We start from the raw sequence: 7554 nt of genomic DNA on the forward strand, positions 1-7554 counted from the left end.
GAATTAGAACTATGGGTTCAGTTTAACAGGGGTAAATGCATCTGAAATCTAGAGCTGAAGTAGACATTTGTTTTTATTGAAAACCTGACACCCATTTCCCTTTCTTGAGAACTGAACCCCTTTTTTTCTTGTAAAATTACTACCCCTCTCCCCCATTCAGTCCAACACGATTGGGTGGAGAGAATTCCATCCCTAGCTCCAAGAGGGGCACATGGTACAGGCCTGGCCAATTACAGTGGTGTAGAGATGGGCACATGACCTGTCCAGAACCAATGAGATAGAATCATGAGATTTCTGTTGGGAGGACAGAAATGGCAAGGATGAGATATTAGCTGGGATTTCAGGCAGCTAGCTATCCTGCCATCTTAGGGGAGCATTGCATGAGAATGGAGCCATCACAGAGGAACGCAAAGCCTAGATATGGCAAAAGACCAATCTTGAAAAACATTGAGGCCCTGGGTCTAGATGCATCTGAAGTGAAAATAATACTCTTGAACTTTTCAGGTATCTGACTAATTAGTTATGCAAACCAATAAATCTCTGCCTTTAAAAAATTGCTTAAGTATATTTCCAATGGAATTTCTATTATTTGCAACTGAAATAGTAAAAACATGATAAAGAAAGCTAGTTGGCAAGTATAAGATTGAGGAGACATGGCCTAATAGCTATTCCTGTGGAAAAGGCTCTTAGTAGAAATTCTTACTCATGATAAGTTGAAATCTGATTTTCTGAGAAACATAACAATAGGTCTTGGTTCTATACCAAAGAACTAAATGAAAAAATAATGTAAATTTACTTTTATATGGCAAGGATATTTTTAACTTCTAGAAACAACCAATGTGCACTGCATTGATCATGTCTCAACTAAAAGATTATTTTCATTTTTGTGTAATGATTTTTGAGAGAGATAGGGACAAACAATATGATCTCAGGAGGAGGGTGGCTAGGATGATATGGGATCTTAATATATCACACCTATTGAAGGAATAGAAGTTTAGCCAAGAAAAGTGAAGGCTTAGAAGAGGGAGAGAAAGTGATTTCATAGAAGCTAACTACTGTCAATTGGAAGAAAATAAATGTTATTTCATCAGTTTCTTTTCTTTGGCAGAATTAGGAATAGTGGTTAAGTTTTAGGAAGGCAGATTTTACCTCAATATGAGCAAAAAAAAAAAATTATTTTTACATTCCTACTTTTAAAAAAATTCTTTATTGTTTAAAGCAGTGGTTCCCAAACTTATTTGGCCTACCGCCCCCTTTCCAAAAAAAATATTACTCAGCCCCTGGAAATTAATTTTTTTAAAATTTTAATAGCAGTTACTCATCGCCCCCAAATGCACCTGTGGCCATCACCGCCCTCCCCTCCCCCCCCCCCCCCCCATCGCTGCAGCGCCCACCGGGGGGCGGTAGCGCCCACTTTGGGAATCACTGGTTTAAAGTATTACATATGTCTCCTTTATCCCCATTGATCTCTCCCCGGCCACTGCCACCCCCCAGGACATGCCCTCACCCCCCTAGTGTCTGCGTCCATATGAGCAAAATTTTAAACCATTATACTCTTTCCACAGTGTCTGTCATGGATTACATATGAGCCCCACATTCTGATTATTGACTTGGGAGAACCAGTTGACATAAAAATGTTTCACTGTTTAAACAGAGCCTCTCCCCTCCCCCAGTTAATAACTGAGAGAGGACTATGTTTGTCTGTACATCATTATATCTGTTTGGTCTGGGACAATGTCTGATAAAGCCACTGTCTTTAATATGCACATCGTGTTCAATAGGGCCGACATTCAATAAGGGCATAGTTCAATAAATATATGAATAAAATTATTGATGTTTTTAAAACCTATCTTCTCATTTCAAAAACAATGTTCTATCTATCTTATGACTTGGTGAATGCTTATATAATTTACTTCAGTTAGCAAAATATTAATTTATACTTTTAAGTTACAATGATAAACATATGGCAGGACCTGACCTCTATCTTCTAAGGAGGAATTAAATGTGGCCTTAGTTTTCATACACTTGATATAAGCTATTCCTATGTCCTGTCACACTGTATCATATTGATGTGTTTAGTTTCCCCAATAAAGCACTTCAAGGAGAAGACTATGTCTTATTAAACTCCATATGAAAGTACTAGAGGTTCTAGCCAGCTCAATATGGTAAGAAAAAGAAATAGAAATGTAAGGATTAGAAAGGAGGAAATAAACTGTAACCTTTTTAAGAAGGTGGTATGACTTTCTACTTAGAAATGTCAAAAGAATATATATACAAATAAATAAAATTAATAATACAAATGTAAAAGATTGCTACATATAAGATAGATCACTTTCAAAAGTAAAGTGCAATATACAGAACATGTAATGTAAAAAAACACACACAGAAAATGTGAAGTAGGTGGAATAAATCTAATAAAATTACCATGACATTTATATAGAAAATGATAAAACTTTATTAAAAAGCATAGGAAGATCTGAATATGTGGAAAGACATGTACTCATGGAGCAAAAGACTCTATATAAGGATTTCAGTCCTGTACAAATTGAGAATTTCTCCACAAATGAAGAAATAGATTGAGTATAATTCTAACCAAGTCTCAATGGAATTTTTCATGGAACCAAGAAACCAGTTCTAAAATATATATATGGAAGAAGAAGGTTCTGATTAGCCAAGATTTTCCTGAAGAACTGAGTGGTGAAATGTGCCCTCCCAGGTACCAAGTCTTGTGACACGTGTATTGTAATGGTGACACTGTGTTATTGGCTCAGGATAGACAGGCAGAACATGAAATAAAATAGTGGACTTAGAAATAGATCAATGCCAAAATAAAAACTTGATATATGACAGCTGGATCAGTCGGGAAAAAAGGGACACGTTAATAAAACATCTGATAATCCATATGGGGGAAAATAAAACCTCAATTCTATGTCACATCATACCCAGGAATTAATTCCAGATGAGATAAGTACTTTAGTAAAAAAAAACAAACTGTAAAATATTTTAGGCAACCAAGATGTCCTTCAGTAGGTGAGTGTATACACAACTGTAGTGCATCCATACAGTGGGATATTATTCGGGGATGAAATGAGTCGTCAAGCCATGAAAAAAACATGAAGGAGCCTTAAAAACGTCACTAAATGAAAAGAGCTCATCTGAAAAACACCACATACTGTATGATTTCAACTACATGGCATTCTGGAGTAGTCAAAACTACTACAGGACAGATGGGAGGCACTGGGAGAGAGGGATGAAGAAGTGGAGCACAGAATACATTTGAAACTATACTGTTTGGCACAGTGGTGATAGATGCATATCATTATATGTTTGTCAAAACCCACAGAATGTACAAAACAAAGAGTGAATTCTAATGTATATTATGAACTTTAGTTAACAATAACATAGCAACAAAAATGAAAATAAAACAAAAAAGAGAAAACAATAGCATAGCAATATTGACTTATCATTTGAGCCAATATTGCACCACACTAATAAATGTGGCACATAAGGTGTAAATAATAGAGGAAACTGTGGGTGTGGGGAGTAAGTGGTAAATCTTTGTACTTTCCAGTCAATTTTTCTGTAAACCTAAAAAACAGATCTATTAATTAAAAAAACAAATCTATTAATTTTTAAAAATTAGGAGATAATAGAGAATAAGGTTATCTGTGAATTCCAGGTAAGATGAATTTCTTAAGTAAGCTGCAACAATAAAGAAAAAAGATTTTCTGTTTTAAAAAAAGGTGCCCGGCTGGTGTGGCTCAGTGGTTGAACATTGGCCCATGAACTAGGAAGTCACATTCAATTCCCAGTCAAGGCACATGCCTGGGTTTAGGGCTCAATCCCTAGTAGGGGGTGCAGGAAGCAGCCAATCAATGTTTCTCTGTCATTGATGTTTCTATCTCTCTATCCATCTCCCTTCCTCTCTGAAATCAATAAAAATATATGAAAAAAAGATAAGTGTAACTAAATTTAAATTAAGATGATTTACTTTAAAATACTATAAAGAGAGTGAAACAAGCTACAGGCCAGGAGAAGATATTTGCTACAATAATGACCGACAAATGTTCAGTACTAGTATCCAGAACATAAAGAATACTCCTAAAAATAAAAAGAAATAGATAAAACAAAAATTATCAAGAGGTAGGCAAAAGGAATAGATATTTCAGAGAAGAGGACACCTGAGTGGTCCCCAGACAAATGAAAAATACTCAATTTCATTACTAATCAGACAAAATAGTAAACGTACCTCACCCTCGTCAGTTTGACAAAAATTGAAAAGGCTGCCAACAAAGTGTGATAGTACAATTACTTTGGGAAACCCCTTGGCTTTATCTTGGAATATTAAATGTGCATTTGCTTATGAGCCAGCAATATTCACACTAAGTCTACATGACAGAGAAATTCTTATACATGTTTACCAGGGGTCAAGAAGATTAATAACAGCATTTTATGGTAGTGTTTTTAAAAGCAAAAGTCTGGAATAAATAGTTTTTAGATGTCAAATGGACCAGAATATTGTTAAATAAATTGTGGTACACTTTATACAAAAGAATACTATATAGCAGTGAAAACGAAAAAGCTGTTTTAACACATCTCTAAATGGGTGAATCTCAAAAATATATTATTAACTGAAAAAAAATCCAAAAAAACCCCAAAACCACACCACAAGAATGAGGGGATTCCTATTTCACCACAAGAATGAGGGGATTCCTATACAGAGGGTAAACCCAGCTAAATCTAATCCTATATGCTTAGAGATATATGCATATGTGGTAAAGCTGCAAAAAGAAGAAAGTACATACTTAACATAACACTCAAATAATTGTTACCTTTGAGAGATGGTGATGCTTTAAGAAGGGTCACATAGGGCTTCTTAAGGCAAATATATTCATCACTTATTTCCTTAAAGAATTTTGAAAAACCATGTATTTGCTTCCACATTTTAAAATTAACATCTAAAATGTTTATTATAGCCCTGGCCAGTGTGGCTTGGTTGAGCATTGACCCCATGCACATGCCCAGGTTCAGTTCCTGGTCAGGGGACACATGCCCAGGTTTTGGGTTCCATCCCCAGTCGGGGCGCAGGTGGTAGAGGCAATCGATTGATGTTTCTCTTTTACACGGATGTTTCTCTCTCCTTCTCCCTTCCTCTCTCTTCAAAACCAATAAAACATATAGAAAAATAAATAAATAAATAAAATGTTTATTATAAGTTGAAATAATTGTAAAGAATGGAGTGGCTCAGTTGGTTGAGCATCATCCTGTATATGGAAAGTTGCCAGTTTGGTTCCCAGTCAGGGCACATAAGGATGGCAACCGATCGATGTTTCTCTCTCTGTCTGTCTCTCTCCCTCTCTCTAAGCATGTCCTCGGGTGAGAATTAAAAAACAAACAAAAATTATACTGTCATAGAGGGGTAATTGATGATAGAAAAAAAAAGATACTATCATATCTTGTTTTTAAAAGTATTTAAAAGAATCTATTATAAATTTGGATACTGTCACAAGCAAACACTTAAAACATACACAAAAAAGCTTTTTAATATTAAAATATGTAAATCTTGAATCATATTTCTATTCTACTTCCTCTACAAATTTTTGTCCTAATATATTTATATGCTTGAAAGTGATCTATTTGTTACCCTATCATACTTATCCAAAGCAAAATATGCATATAAAAGTAATTCTTAACATTTACTTTATTTTCTGAAGTCATAGGCTCTAAGATTTAAAAATAATTCTTTTAGATTGAATTACCCTTTTTTATTTTTAATATGTTTTACTTGAATTTATTGGTGTTACATTAGTTAATAAAATTATATAGGTTTCAAGTATACAACTCTACAATACATCCTCTGTGTATATATATATTTCTATGTTTTTATTGATTTCAGAGAGAGGAAGGGAGAGGGGGAAAGACATAGAAACATCAATGGTGAGAGAGAATCACTGGGGATTGAGCATGCAACCCTGGCATGTGCTGTGATGGGGAATCCAACTGGTGACCTGTTGGTGCATGAGTGGACACTTAAATACTCAGCCACACTGGTTGGGCCATCATCTGTACATTGTATTGTGTGTTTGCCATCCAAAGTCTAGTCTCCTTTCCTTACCATTTGCAGTGGTTCTCAACCTTCCTAATACCGTGACCATTTAATACAGTTCCTCATGTTGTGGTGACCCCAACCATAAAATTATTTTCGTTGCTACTTCATAACTGTAATTTTGCTACTGTTATGAGTCCTAATGTAAATATCTGATATGCAGGATGTATTTTCACTGTTGGAGACCCACAGGTTGAGAACCACTGCAAGCCTTTTCTACCTGTCCCCACCAATCTTTCCCATTGGTAATCACCATATCGTTATCTGTGTCTATGAGTTTTGTGTGTGTGTGGTGTTTTGTTTGTTTGTTTGTTTGTTTTTTTGCTTAATCCCTTCATCTATTTTACCCAGCCCCCCAATGTTCCTCTTCTTTGACAGCTGTCAATTCTCTGTATCGATGAGTCTGTTTCTATTTTGTATGTTTGTTTACTTAGTTCATGAGATTCCACATATAAGTGAGATAATCTATAATAATAAAAGTGTAATATGCTAATTAGACCAGACAGCCAAACGACCTTCTGGATGTCCTTCTGGACATCCTTCTGGACGAACTTCCAGAGGAAGCCGGGGCTTCGAGGGCCAAGGCAAGCTGCAGCAGATTCGAGGGCCGAGCCCCTTGCATGAATTTCATGTATCGGGCCTCTAGTAAGGTATATATTTATCCTTCTTTGACTTGCTTATTTAACTTAGCATAATACCCTCTAGGTTCATCCATGCTGCCACAAAAGGTAAAATTTCCTTCTTTTTATGGCCAAGTAGTATTCCATTGTGTAAATGTACCACAATCTTGGCTATTGTAAATAGCACTGCAATGAACATTGGGGTGCATAGATTCTTTTGAATCAGTGTTTCAATTTCTTTGGCTATATCCCCGGAAGTGAAATCACTATCTCGTACATCAGTTCCATTTTTAACTTTTTTAACACCATATTGTTTTCCACAGTGACTGCTCCAGTCTGCATACCCACCAACAATGCATGAGGGTTCCCTTTTCTCCACATTCTCACCAACACTTGTTGTTTGTTAATTTATTGATAGCCATTCTGGCAGATGTGAAGTGGTATCTCATTGTGGTTTTAATTTGTGTTTCTCTGATAATTAGTCCTTTGAATTCTTTGTAAACTTTGGATATTATCCCCTTATCAGATGTATCATTGGTGAATATGTTGTCCCATTCAATAATTTGATGTTTTTATCTCTCCCTCTTCCTTCCTCTCTCTGAAATAAATAAAAACATATTTTAAAAATAAAAGATAACAAAGTTGGAGGAATCACACTACTTGTTATTGCTGGGCAGAGAATTCTTTGTGCATACCCAGAGGGGAGATAATGGAATGTGGCCACAGCAAGTGAAATGTGGTCTCAGCAAAGGGAATGTCTATAGTAAAATGGCCTGAAAAGCCAGTTCCTGGGGAGGGGTATTGATTCAATTGCTCCATCAAACCTAA

Source organism: Myotis yumanensis, unplaced genomic scaffold (genome assembly GCF_028538775.1).
Source record: "Myotis yumanensis isolate MYYU_CA2020_CCGP unplaced genomic scaffold, mMyoYum1.0.hap1 SCAF_2, whole genome shotgun sequence".
NCBI classification, from domain to species: domain Eukaryota; kingdom Metazoa; phylum Chordata; class Mammalia; order Chiroptera; family Vespertilionidae; genus Myotis; species Myotis yumanensis.